This window comes from Tasmannia lanceolata, unplaced genomic scaffold, assembly GCF_043159265.1.
Source record: "Tasmannia lanceolata isolate RefF3 unplaced genomic scaffold, GAP_Taslan_0.1 ptg000034l, whole genome shotgun sequence".
NCBI lineage: Eukaryota > Viridiplantae > Streptophyta > Magnoliopsida > Canellales > Winteraceae > Tasmannia > Tasmannia lanceolata.
The window spans coordinates 626,451-641,322 of NW_027518711.1; positions in this window are offsets into that span (position 1 = coordinate 626,451).

The window sequence follows — 14,872 nt, forward strand, 5'->3', positions numbered from 1 at the left end:
ACACAGCCTAGTTACACATAGGTTGTAGGAACCACCTCCATTAGCTTAGGGCTAACCTACATTTAGTTAGGGCATAAAGGGTGTCCTAAAATTCATAATCTATTGGAATTTAAATAATCGCACAAGAAGCTTTAATAACTAGTCCGGTCTTTTAGGTCGAGTCTAGGATAGAGGTCAAGATGTCTTAAGCATCATAGCTTAGAATATGTGCGAAGAACTACGTTGCCTTGATTCTCGTGGAGGCGAGGATACGTAGGCTTCTTTGGATGAATATCAGATCATCTAAAGACTCGGGCCGAAGCATTAGAGTCTTAGGTTTTGTTGATAATACTTTAGGGCTTGTGTTTGCATATTGATGATGATTTTCGCATAGGATCATGATAGCGTGTGTTCATTTCCTTGCTTACCTACTTGCTTAGCTGTAGCTCTTACCTGCTTAGCTATAGTTCTCACATGCTTAGCTGTAATTCTCTATCTTTATTAGGTTACTGATTATTATCCTTTACTATCCATCTACTGATGTTTGCTCATTGCGCATGTTTACCTTCTTAACTATAGTGCTTTACTGCTTTTACTGCAATTGCTATCTGTCACTTACTGCTTTCTAGATGAGATGTGTTAGGATTTTATATTAAGCGCTATGTATTCGCCACATTGTAGATAGGCGTTATGTGCACGCCATAGGTTTTTATTATTGCAATTGCTATCTGTCATTTATTGCTTTCTAGATGAGATGTGTTAGGATTTTATATTAGGCGCTATGTATTCGCCCCATTGTAGATAGGCACTATGTGCACGCCATAGGTTTTTATTACTGCAACTGCTATCTGTCATTTACTGCTTTCTAGATGAGATGTGTTAGGATTTTATATTAGGCGCTATGTATTCGCCCCATTGTAGATAGGCGCTATGTGCACGCCATAAGTTTTTATTATTGCAATTGCTATCTGTCATTTACTGCTTTCTAGATGAGATGTGTTAGGATTTTATATTAGGCGCTATGTATTCGCCCCATTGTAAGGATCAGAGGGTATTGAATCTTAGATTTAGCTGATGAAGGATGGTGATTGACAAAAAAGAAAGCTTCTTATTTTAGAAACTTTATAAAACATCCATCTTTTGGACATAAGAAACCCTAGAGATGGTGTGTAGGAGTTTTTTGCCAAGTTTTAATATTAGGATGAGAGGGTATTGAATCTTAGATTTAGTTGCTGAAGGATAGAGATTGAAGAAATAAAAAGTTTTTTATTTTAGAAACTTTATAAATATCAATCTTTTACTTTTAGTAAACCCTAGATATGTTGTCGAAGTGCTTTTAGCTAAGTTTTGAGATAAGGATTAGGTGGTATTGAATCATAGATTTAGTTGATGAAGGATGGAGATTGAAAAATTACAAAGTTTCTTATTTTAGAAACTTTATAAACCATCCATCTTTTAGAAATAGAAAACCCTAGATGTGGTGTAAAGAAGCTTTTAGCCAAGTTTGTAGAAGAGGATGAGATGGTATTGAATCTTAGATTTAGTTGATAGAGGATATTGAATTAAAAAATAGAAAGTTTCTTATTTTAGAAACTCTAAAACATCCATCTTTTAGACATAAGAGACCCTGGAGATGGTGTCAAAGACCTTTTAGCCAAGTTTTGGGATGATGATGAGATGGTTTTAAATCTTAGATTTAGTTGATGGAAGATGGAGATTGAAAAAGTAGAGAGTTTCTTATTTTAGAAACTTTATAAAATATCCATCTTTTAGACATAGGAAATCCTAGAGATGGTGTTAAGGAGCTTTCAGTCAAGTTTTGACATGAGGATGTGATGTTATTGGATCTTGGATTTTGTTGATAAAGGATGGAGATTGAAAAAATAAAAAGTTTATATAACATCCATCGTTTAGGCATAGCTGACCCTAGAGATGGTGTCAATGAGCTTTTTGCCAAGTTTTGGATTGATGATGAGATGGTATTGAATCTTAGATTTAGCTGATGAAGGATGGAGATTGAAAAAATAGAGAGTTTCTTATTTTAGAAACTTTATAAATCATCCATCTTTGAAACATTAGCAACTCGAGAGATGGTGTCAAGGAGCTTTTAGCAAAGTTTTGAGATGAGAATGAGAGGGTACTGAATCTTAGATTTAGTTGCTGAATGATGGAGATTGAAAGAAAAAAAAGTTTCTTATTTTAGAAACTTTATAATACATCAAACTTTTTTACTTAGTAAACCCTAGAGATGGTGTCAAAGAGCTTTTAGCAACATTTTGAGATGAGGATTAGATGGTATTGAATCTTAGATTTAGTTGATGAGGGATGGAGATTGAAGAAATAGAAAGTTTATTATTTTAGAAACTTTATAAAACATCCATCTTTTAGACGTGGGAAATCCTCGAGATAGTGTTAATAAGCTTTTTGCCAAGTTTTGAGATCAGGACGAGATGGTATTGAATCTTAGATTTAGATGATAAAGCAAGAAGATTGAAAAAATTGAAAGTTTCTTATCTTAGAAACTTTTCAAAACATCAATTTTTTGCCTTAGGACACCCTAGAGATGGTGTCAAGGAGTTTTTTGCCAAGTTTTAAGATTAGGATGAGGGGGTATTGAATCTTAGATTTAGTTGCTGAAGGATAGAGATTGAAGAAATAAAAAGTTTCTTATTTTAGAAACTTTATAAATATCAATCTTTTACTTTTTGTAAACCCTAGATATGGTGTCGAAGTGCTTTTAGCTAAATTTTGAGATGAGGATTAGGTGGTATTGAATCATAGATTTTTTTTTTTTTTGATTGGTAAGCTGGGGTTAGGCAGACCCTGACCGGATATATTAAAACCAATAAGCAAGAATTACAAGGGGGGCCCAGATGGGCAGTAAAGGCATAGAGCCAAAAGGAGAATCAAAGAGCAGTGCAGAAGAATCCCACAGTTGGGGGTACATATAGCCCCCCAACACCAACAACTAACCACAGCATTGATCACCGCTGCGGATCTGAAGGTCACATCGATAACCCTACACACGAGGGTAAAGGTGGCCGGCTGCATCAAGATCCAGGATATCCCTAAGAGTTGGGGGATAGTAGAAGGGAGGAGGACAGCTCCTTCGCAACAACAGTCGGGCTTAGACAGGAAGTCTGCGGCCCCGTTCGCTTCTCTCCAAATATGAGACAATTTCCAAATATGAGACAATTGAATCATAGATTTAGTTGAAGAATGATGGAGATTGAAAAATTACAAAGTTTCTTATTTTAGAAACTTTATAAAACATCTATCTTTGAGACATTGGAAACTCTAGAGACGGTGTCATGGAGCTTTTAGCAAAGTTTTGAAATGAGAATGAGAGGGTACTGAATCTTAGATTTAGTTGCTGAATGATGGAGATTGAAAGAAGAAAAAGTTTCCTACTTTAGAAACTTTATAAAACATCAAACTTTTATACTTAGTAAACCCAAGAGATGATGTCAAAGAGCTTTTAGCAACATTTTGAGATGAGGATTAGATGGTATTGAATCTTAGATTTAGTTGATGAGGGATGGAGATTGAAGAAATAGAAAGTTTATTATTTTAGAAACTTTATAAAACATCCATCTTTTAGACATAGAAAACCCTAGATGTGGTGTAAAGAAGCTTTTAGCCAAGTTTGTAGAAGAGGATGAGATGGTATTGAATCTTAGATTTAGTTGATAGAGGATATTGAATTAAAAATAGAAAGTTTCTTATTTTAGAAACTCTAAAACATCTATCTTTTAGACATAAGAGACCCTGGAGATGGTGTCAAAGAGCTTTTAGCCAAGTTTGCGATGATGATAACATGGCTTTAAATCTTAGATTTAGTTAATGGAAGATGGAGATTGAAAAAGTAGAAAGTTTCTTGTTTTAGAAACTTTATAAAATATCCATCTTTGAGACATTGGAAACTCGAGAGATGGTGTCAAGGAGCTTTTAGCAAAGTTTTGAGATTGAAAAAATAGAAAGTTTCTTATTTTAGAAACTTTTCAAAACATCAATTTTTAGCCATAGGAGACCCTAGAGATGGGGTAAAGGAGGTTTTAGCCATGTTTTGAGGTGAGGATGAGATGGTATTGGAACTTAGATTTAGTTGATGAAGGACCACCTTTTATGGTATTGAAACCCTAGAGATGATGTCACCCAACTTCTCACCACGTTTTGGGTTGAGGATCAGAGGGTATTGAATCTTAGATTTAGCAGATGAATGATGGAGATTGGAGAAATAGAAAGCTTATTATTTTAGAAACTTTATAAAACATCCATCTTTTGGACATAAGAAACCCTAGAGATGGTGTCAAGGAGTTTTTTGCCAAGTTTTAAGATTAGGGTGAGAGGGTATTGAATCTTAGATTTAGTTGCTGAAGGATAGAGATTGAAGAAATAAAAAGTTTCTTATTTTAGAAACTTTATAAATATCAATCTTTTACTTTTTGTAAACCCTAGATATTGTGTCAAAGTGCTTTTAGCTATGTTTTGAGATGAAGATTAGGTGGTATTGAATCATAGATTTAGTTGATGAAGGATGGAGATTGAAAAATTACAAAGTTTCTTATTTTAGAAACTTTATAAAACATCCATCTTTTAGACATAGAAAACCTTAGATGTGGTGTAAAGAAGCTTTTAGCCAAGTTTGTAGAAGAGGATGAGATGGTATTGAATCTTAGATTTAGTTGATACAGGATATTGAATTTAAAAATAGAAAGTTTCTTATTTTAGAAACACTAAAACATCCATCTTTTAGACATAAGAGACCCTGGAGATGGTGTCAAAGAGCTTTTAGCCAAGTTTTGGGATGATGATGAGATGGTTTTAAATATTAGATTTAGTTGATGGAAGATGGAGATTGTAAAGGTAGAAAGTTTCTTGTTTTAGAAACTTTATAAAATATCCATCTTTTAGACATAGGAAATCCTAGAGATGGTGTTAAGGAGGTTTCAGTCAAGTTTTGAGATGAGGATGTGATGGTATTGGATCTTGGATTTTGTTGATAAAGGATGGAGATTGAAAAAATAGAAAGTTTATATAACATCCATTGTTTAGACATAGCTGACCCTAGAGATGGTGTCAATGAGCCTTTAGCTAAGTTTTGGATTGATGATGAGATGGTATTGAATCTTAGATTTAGCTGATGAAGGATGGAGATTGAAAAAATAGAAAGTTTCTTGTTTTAGAAACTTTATAAAATATCAATCTTTTAGACATAGGAAATCCTAGAGATGGTGTTAAGGAGCTTTCAGTCAAGTATTGAGATGAGGATGTGATGGTATTGGATCTTGGATTTTGTTGATAAAGGATGGAGATTGAAAAAATAAAAAGTTTATATAACATCCATCGTTTAGACATAGCTGACCCTAGAGATGGCGTCAATGAGCTTTTAGCCAAGTTTTGGATTGATGATCTGATGGTATTGAATCTTAGATTCAGCTGATGAAGGATGGAGATTGAAAAAATAGAAAGTTTCTTATTTTAGAAAATTTATAAAACATCCGCCTTTGAGACATTGGGAAAACTCAAGAGATGGTGTCAAGGAGCTTTTAGCAAAGTTTTGAGATGAGAATGAGAGGGTACTGAATCTTAGATTTAGTTGCTGAATGATGGAGATTGAAAGAAAAAAAATTTCCCATTTTAGAAACTTTACAAAACATCAAATTTTTATACTTAGTAAACCCTAGAGATGGTGTCAAAGAGCTTTTAGCAACATTTTGAGATGAGGATTAGATGGTATTGAATCTTAGATTTACGTTATGAAGGATGGAGATTGAAAGAATAGAAAGTTTATTATTTTGGAAACTTTATAAAACATCCATCTTTTTGAAGTGGGAAATCCTCGAGATAGTGTTAATAAGTTTTTGCCAAGTTTTGAGATCAGGACGAGATGGTATTGAATGTTAGATTTAGTTAATAAAGCAAGAAGATTGAAAAATAGAAAGTTTCTTATTTTAGAAACTTTTCAAAACATCAAATTTTAGCCATAGGAGACCCTATAGATGGGGTCAAGGGGCTTTTAGCCATGTTTTGAGGTGAGGATGAGATGGTATAGAAACTTAGATTTAGTTGATGAAGGACCACCTTTTATGGTATTGAAACCCTAGAGATGATGTCAACCAACTTCTAGCCACGTTTTGGGTTGGGGATCAGAGGGTTTTGATTCTTAGATTTAGCTGGTGAAGGATGGAGATTGGAAAAATAGAAAGCTTCTTATTTTTGAAACTTTATAAAACATCCATCTTTTGGACATAAGAAACCCTAGAGATGGTGTGAAGGAGTTTTTTGCCAAGTTTTAAGATTAGGATGAGAGGGTATTGAATCTTAGATTTAGTTACTGAAGGATAGAGATTGAAGAAATAAAAAGTTTCTTAAATAAGAAACTTTTTAAATATCAATCTTTTACTTTTTGTAAACCCTAGATATGGTGTCGAAGTGCTTTTAGCTAAGTTTTGAAATGAGGATTAGGTGGTATTGAATGATAGATTTAGTTGATGAAGGATGGAGATTGAAAAATTACAAAGTTTCTTATTTTAGAAACTTTATAAAACATCCATCTTTAAGACGTAGAAAACCCTAGATGTGGTGTAAAGAAGCTTTTAGCCAAGTTTGTAGAGGAGGATGAGATGGTATTGACTCTTAGATTTAGTTGATAGAGGATATTGAATTAAAAAATAAAAAGTTTCTTATTTTAGAAACTCTAAAACATCCATCTTTTAGACATAAGAGACCCTGGAGATGGTGTCAAAGAGCTTTTAGCCAAGTTTTGGGATGATGATGAGATAGTTTTAAATCTTAGATTTAGTTGATGGAAGATGGAGATTGAAAAAGTAGAAAGTTTCTTGTTTTAGAAACTTTATAAAATATCCATCTTTTAGACATAGGAAATCCTAGAGATGGTGTTAAGGAGCTTTCAGTCAAGTTTTGAGATGAGGATGTGATGGTATTGGATCTTGGATTTTGTTGATAAAGGATGGAGATTGAAAAAAATAGAAAGTTTATATAACATCCATCGTTTAGACATAGCTGATCCTAGAGATGGTGTCAATGAGCTTTTAGCCAAGTTTTGGATTGATGATGAGATGGTATTGAATCTTAGATTTAGCTGATGAAGGATGGAGATTGAAAAAATAGAAAGTTTATTATTTTAGAAACTTTATAAAACATCCATCTTTTAGACGTGGAAATCCTCAAGATAGTGTTAATAAGCTTTTTGCCAACTTTTGAGATCAGGACGAGATGGTATTGAATCTTAGATTTAGTTGATAAAGCAAGAAGATTGAAAAAATAGAAAGTTTCTTATTTTAGAAACTTTTCAAAACATTAATTTTTAGCCATAGGAGACCCAAGAGATGGGGTCAAGAAGCTTTTAGCCTTTTTTTGAGGTGAGGATGAGATTGTATTAAAACTTAGATTTAGTTGATGAAGGACCACCTTTTATGGTATTGAAACCCTAGAGATGATGTCAACCAACTTCTAGCCACGTTTTGGGTTGAGAATCAGAGGGTGTTGAATCATAGATTTAGCTGATGAAGGATGGAGATTGAAAAAATAGAAAGTTTCTTATTTTAGAAACTTTATAAAACATCCATCTTTCAGACATTGGAAACTCGAGAGATGGTGTCAATAAGCTTTTACCCAAGTTTTGGATTGATGATGCGATGGTATTCAATCTTAGATTTAGCTGATGAAGGATGGAGATTGAAAAAATAAAAAGTTTCTTATTTTTAGAAACTTTATAAAACATCCATCTTTGAGACATTGGAAACTCGAGAGATGGTGTCAAGGAGCTTTTAGCAAAGTTTGGAGATTAGAATGAGAGGGTACCGAATCTTAGATTTAGTTGCTGAATGATGAAAATTGAAAGAAAAAAAAGTTTCCCATTTTAGAAACTTTAAAAAACATCAAACTTTTATACTTAGTAAACCCTAGAGATGGTGTCAAAGAGCTTTTAGCAACATTTTGAGATGAGGATTAGATGGAATTGAATCTTAGATTGAGTTGATGAAGGATGGAGATTGATGAAATAGAAAGTTTATTATTTTAGAAACTTTATAAAAACATCCATCTTTTAGACGTGGGAAATCCTCGAGATAGTGTTAATAAGCTTTTTGCCAAGTTTTGAGATCAGGACGAGATGGTATTGAATCTTAGATTTAGTTGATAAAGCAAAAAGATTGAAATAATAGAAAGTTTCTTATTTTAGAAACTTTTCAAAAAATCAATGTTTAGCCATACGAGACCCTAGAGATGGGGTCAAGGAGCTTTCAGCCATGTTTTGAGGTGAGGATGAGATGGTATTGAAACTTAGATTTAGTTGATGAAGGACCACCTTTTATGGTATTGAAACCCTAGAGATGATGTCAATCAACTTCTAGCCACGTTTTGGGTTGAGAATCAGAGGGTACTGAATCTTAGATTTAGCTGATGAAGGATGGAGATTGAAACAATAGAAAGCTTCTTATTTTAGAAACTTTATAAAACATCCATCTTTTGGACAAAAGAAACCCTGGAGATGGTGTCAAGGAGTTTTTTGCCAAGTTTTAAGATTAGGATGAGAGGGTATTGAATCTTAGATTTAGTTGCTGAAGGATAGAGATTGAAGAAATAAAAAGTTTCTTATTTTAGAAACTTTATAAATATCAATCTTTTACTTTTTGGAAACCCTAGATATGGTGTCGAAGTGCTTTTAGCTAAGTTTTGAGATGAGGATTAGGTGATATTGAATCATAGATTTAGTTGATGAAGGATGGAGATTGAAAAATTACAAAGTTTCTTGTTTTAGAAACTTTATAAAACATCCATCTCTTAGACATAGTAACCCTAGATGTGATGTAAAGAAGCTTTTAGCTAAGTTTGTAGAAGATGATGAGATGGTATTGAATCGTAGATTTAGTTGATAGAGGATATTGAATTAAAAATAGAAAGTTTGTTTTAGAAACTCTAAAACATCCATCTTTTAGACATAAGAGACCCTGGAGATGGTGTCAAAGAGCTTTTAGCCAAGTTTTGGGATGATGATGAGATGGTTTTAAATCTTAGATTTAGTTGATGAAAGATGGAGATTGAAAAAGTAGAAAGTTTCTTGTTTTAGAAACTTTATAAAATATCCATCTTTAAGACATAGGAAATCCTAGAGATGGTGTTAAGGAGCTTTCAGTCAAGTTTTGAGATGAGGATGTGATGGTATTGGATCTTGGATTTTGTTCATAAAGGATGGAGATTGAAAATATAGAAAGTTCATATAACATCCATCGTTTAGACATAGCTAACCCTAGAGATGGTGTCAATGAGCTTTTAGCCAAGTTTTGGATTGATGATGAGATGGTATTCAATCTTAGCTTTAGCAAATGAAGGATGGAGATTGAAAAAATAGAAAGTTTCTTATTTTAGAAACTTTATAAAAAATCCATCTTTGAGACATTGGAAACTCGAGAGATGGTGTCAAGGAGCTTTTAGCAAAGTTTTGAGATGAGAATGAGAGGGTACTGAATCTTAGATTTAGTTGCTGAATGGTGGAGATTGAAAGAAAAAAAAGTTTCCCATTTTAGAAACTTTAAAAAACATCAAACTTTTATACTTAGTAAACCCTAGAGATGGTGTGAAAGAGCTTTTAGCAACATTTTGAGATGAGGATTAGATGGTATTGAATCTTATATTTAGTTGATGAAGGATGGAGATTGTTGAAATAGAAAGTTTATTATTTTAGAAACTTTATAAAACATCCATCTTTTAGACGTGGGAAATCCTCGAGATAGTGTTAATAAGCTTTTTGCCTAGTTTTGAGAACAGGACGAGATGGTGTTGAATCTTAGATTTAGTTGATAAAGCAAGAAGATTGAAAAATAGAAAGTTTCCTATTTTAGAAACTTTTCAAAAATCAATTTTTAGCCATAGGAGACCCTAGAGATGGGGTGAAGGAGCTTTTAGCCATATTTTGAGGTGTGGATGAGATGGTATTGAAACTTAGATTTAGTTGATGAATGACCACCTTTTATTGTATTGAAACCCTAGAGATGATGTCAACCAACTTCTAGCCACGTTTTGGGTTGAGAATCAGAGGGTATTGAATCTTAGATTTAGCTGATGAAGGATGGAGATTGAAAAAATAGAAAGCTTCTTATTTTAGAAACTTTATAAAACATCCATCTTTTGGACATAAGAAACCCTAGAGATGGTGTCAAGGAGTTATTTGCCAAGTTTTAAGATTAGGATGAGAGGGTATTGATTCTTAGATTTAGTTGCTGAAGGATAGAGATTGAAGAAATAAAAAGTTTCTTATTTTAGAAACTATATAAATATCAACCTTTTACTTTTTGTAAACCCTAGATATGGTGTCGAAGTGCTTTTAGCTAAGTTTTGAGATGAGGATTAGGTGGTATTGAATCATATATTTAGTTGATGAAGGATGGAGATTGAAAAATTACAAAGTTTCTTATTTTAGAAACTTTATAAAACATCCATCTTTTAGACGTAGAAAACCCTAGATGTGTTGTAAAGAAGCTTTTAGCCAAGTTTGTAGAGGAGGATGAGATGGTATTGACTCTTAGATTTAGTTGATAGAGGATATTAAATTAAAAAATAAAAAAGTTTCTTATTTTAGAAACTCTAAAACATCCATCTTTTAGACATAAGAGACCCTGGAGATGGTGTGAAAGAGCTTTTTGCCAAGTTTTGGGATGATGATGAGATGGTTTTAAATCTTAGATTTAGTTGATGTAAGATGGAGATTGAAAAAGTAGAAAGTTTCTTGTTTTAGAAACTTTATAAAATATCCATCTTTTAGACATAGGAAATCCTAAAGATGGTGTTAAGGAGCTTTCAGTCAAGTTTTGAGATGAGCATGTGATGGTATTAGATCTTGGATTTTGTTGATAAAGGATGGAGATTGAACAAATAGAAAGTTTATCTAACATCCATCGTTTAGAATTAGCTGACCCTAGAGATGGTGTCAATGAGCTTTTAGCCAAGTTTTGGATTGATGATGAGATGGTATTGAATCTTAGGTTTAGCTGATGAAGGATGGAGATTGAAAAAATAGAAAGTTTCTTATTTTACAAACTTTATAAAACATCCATCTTTGAGACATTGGAAACTCGAGATATGGTGTGAAGGAGCTTTTAGCAAAGTTTTGATATGAGAATGAGAGGGTACTGAATCTTAGATTTATTTGCTGAATGATGGAGATAGAAAGAAAAAAAAGTTTCCCATTTTAGAAACTTTATAAAACATCAAACTTTTATACTTAGTAAACCATATAGATGGTGTGAAAGAGCTTTTAGCGACATTTTGAGATGAGGATTAGATGGTATTGAATCTTAGATTTAGTTGATGAAGGATGGAGATTGAAAAATAGAAAGTTTATTATTTTAGAAACTTTATAAAACATCCATCTTTTAGACGTTGGAAATCCTCGAGATAGTATTAATAAGTTTTTTGCCAAGTTTTGAGATCAGGACGAGATGGTATTGAATCTTAGATTTAGTTGATAAAGCAAGAACATTGAAAAATTTGAAATTTCTTATTTTAGAAACTTTTCAAAACATCAATTTTTAGTCATAGGAGATCCTATAGATGGGGTCAAGGAGCTTTTAGCCATGTTTTGAGGTGAGGATGAGTTGGTATTCAAACTTAGATTTAGTTGATGAAGGACCACCTTTTAGGGTATTGAAACCCTAGAGATGATGTCAACCAAATTCTAGCCACGTTTTGGGTTGAGAATCAGAGGGTATTGAATCTTAGATTTAACTGATGAAGGATGGAGATTAAAAAAATAGAAAACTTCTTATTTTAGAAACTTTATAAAACATCCATGTTTTGGACATAAGAAACCCTAGAGATGGTGTCAATGAGTTATTTGCCAAGTTTTAAGATTAGAATGAGAGGGTATTGAATCTTAGATTTAGTTGCTGAAGGATAGAGATTGAAGAAATAAAAATTTTCTTATTTTAGAAATGATATAAATATCAATCTTTTACTTTTTGTAAACCCTAGATATGGTGTCAAAGTGCTTTTAGCTAATTTTTGAGATGAGGATTAGGTGGTATTGAATGATATATAGTTGATGAATGATGGAGATTGAAAAATTACAAAGTTTCTTATTTTAAAAACTTTATAAAACATCAATCTTTTAGACGTAGAAAACCCTAGATGTGGTGTAAAGAAGCTTTTAGCCAAGTTTGTAGAGGAGGATGATATGGTATTGACTCTTAGATTTAGTTGATAGAGGATATTGAATTAAAAAATAAAAAGTTTCTTATTTTAGAAACTCTAAAACATCCATCTTTTAGACATAAGAGACCCTGGAGTTGGTGTCAAAGAGCTTTTAGCCAAGTTTTGGGATGATGATGAGATGGTTTTAAATCTTAGATTTAGTTGATGGAAGATGGAGATTGAAAAAGTAGAAAGTTTCTTGTTTTAGAAACTTTATAAAATATCCATCTTTTAGACATAGGAAATCCTAGAGATGGTGTTAAGGAGCTTTCAGTCAAGTTGTGAGATGAGGATGTGATGGTATTAGATCTTTGATTTTGTTGATAAAGGATGGAGATTGAACAAATAGAACGTTTATATAACATCCATCGTTTAGAACTAGCTGACCCTAGAGATGGTGTCAATGAGCTTTTAGCCAAGTTTTGGATTGATGATGAGATGGTATTGAATCTTAGGTTTAGCTGATGAAGGATGGAGATTGAAAAAATAGAAAGTTTCTTATTTTACAAACTTTATAAAACATCCATCTTTGAGATATTGGAAACTCGAGATATGGTGTGAAGGAGCTTTTAGCAAAGTTTTGATATGAGAATGAGAGAGTACTGAATCTTAGATTTATTTGCTGAATGATGTATATTGAAAGAAAAAAAAGTTTCCCATTTTAGAAACTTTATAAAACATCAAACTTTTATACTTAGTAAACCCTATAGATGGTGTGAAAGAGCTTTTAGCAACATTTTGAGATGAGGATTAGATGGTATTGAATCTTAGATTTAGTTGATGAAGGATGGAGATTGAAGAAATAGAAAGTTTATTATTTTAGAAACTTTATAAAACATCCATCTTTTAGACGTGGGAAATCCTCGAGATAGTGTTAATAAGTTTTTTGCCAAGTTTTGAGATCTGGACGAGATGGTATTGAATCTTAGATTTAGTTGATAAAGCAAGAACATTGAAAAAATAGAAAGTTTCTTATTTTAGAAACTTTTCAAAACATCAATTTTTAGTCATAGGATATCCTATAGATGGGGTCAAGGAGCTTTTAGCCATGTTTTGAGGTGAGGATGAGATGGTATTGAAACATAAATTTAGTTGATGAAGGACCACCTTTTAGGGTTTTGAAACCCTAAAGATGATGTCACCCAACTTCTAGCCACGTTTTGGGTTGAGAATCAGAGGGTAATGAATCTTAGATTTAACTGATGAAGGATAGAGATTGAAAAAATAGAAAATTTCTTATTTTAGAAACTTTATAAAACATCAATCTTTTGGACAAAAGAAACCCTAGAGATGGTGTCAATGAGTTATTTGCCAAGTTTTAAGATTATGATTAGAGGGTATTGAATCTTAGATTTAGTTGCTGAAGGATAGAGATTGAAGAAATAAAAATTTTCTTATTTTAGAAACTATATAAATATCAATCTTTTACTTTTTGTAAACCCTAGATATGGTGTCGAAGTGCATTTAGCTAAGTTTTGAGATGAGGATTAGGTGGTATTGAATCATATATTTAGTTGATGAAGGATGGAGATTGAAAAATTACAAAGTTTCTTATTTTATAAATTTTATAAAACATCCATCTTTTAGACGTAGAAAACCCTAGATGTGGTGTAAAGAAGCTTTTAGCCAAGTTTGTAGAGGAGGATGAGATGGTATTGACTCTTAGATTTAGTTGATAGAGGATATTGAATTAAAAAATAAAAAGTTTCTTATTTTAGAAACTCTAAAACATCCATCTTTTAGACATAAGAGACCCTGGAGATGATGTCAAAGAGCTTTTAGCCAAGTTTTGGGATGATGATGAGATGGTTTCAAATCTTAGATTTAGTTGATGGAAGATGGAGATTGAAAAAGTAGAACGTTTCTTTTTTAGAAACTTTATAAAATATCCATCTTTTAGAATAGGAAATCCTAGAGATGGTGTTAAGGAGCTTTCAGTCAAGTTTTGAGATGAGGATGTGATGGTATTAGATCTTAGATTTTGTTGATGATAGAGATTGAACAAATAGAAAGTTTATATAACATCCATCGTTTAGAACTAGCTGACCCTAGAGATGGTGTCAATGAGCTTTTAGCCAAGTTTTGGATTGATGATGAGATGGTATTGAATCTTAGGTTTAGCTGATGAAGGATGGAGATTGAAATAATTGAAAGTTTCTTATTTTACAAACTTTATAAAACATCCATCTTTGAGACATTGGAAACTCGAGATATGGTGTGAAGGAGCTTTTAGCAAAGTTTTGAGATGAGAATGAGAGGGTACTGAATCTTAGATTTATTTGAGGAATGATGGAGATTGAAAGAAAAAAAGTTTCCCATTTTAGAAACTTTATAAAACATCAAACTTTTATACTTAGTAAACCCTAGAGATGGTGTCAATGAGCTTTTAGCAACATTTTGAGATGAGGATTAGATGGTATTGAATCTTAAATTTAGTTGATGAATGATGGAGATTGAAGAAATAGAAAGTTTATTATTTTAGAAACTTTATAAAACATCCATCTTTTAGACGTGGGAAATCCTCAAGAAAGTGTTAAGAATCTTTTTGCCTAGTTTTGAGATCAGGACGAGATGATATTGAATCTTAGATTTAGTTGATAAAGCAAGAAGATTGAAAAATAGAAAGTTTCTTATTTTAGAAACTTTTCAAAAATCAATTTTTAGCCATAGGAGACCCTAG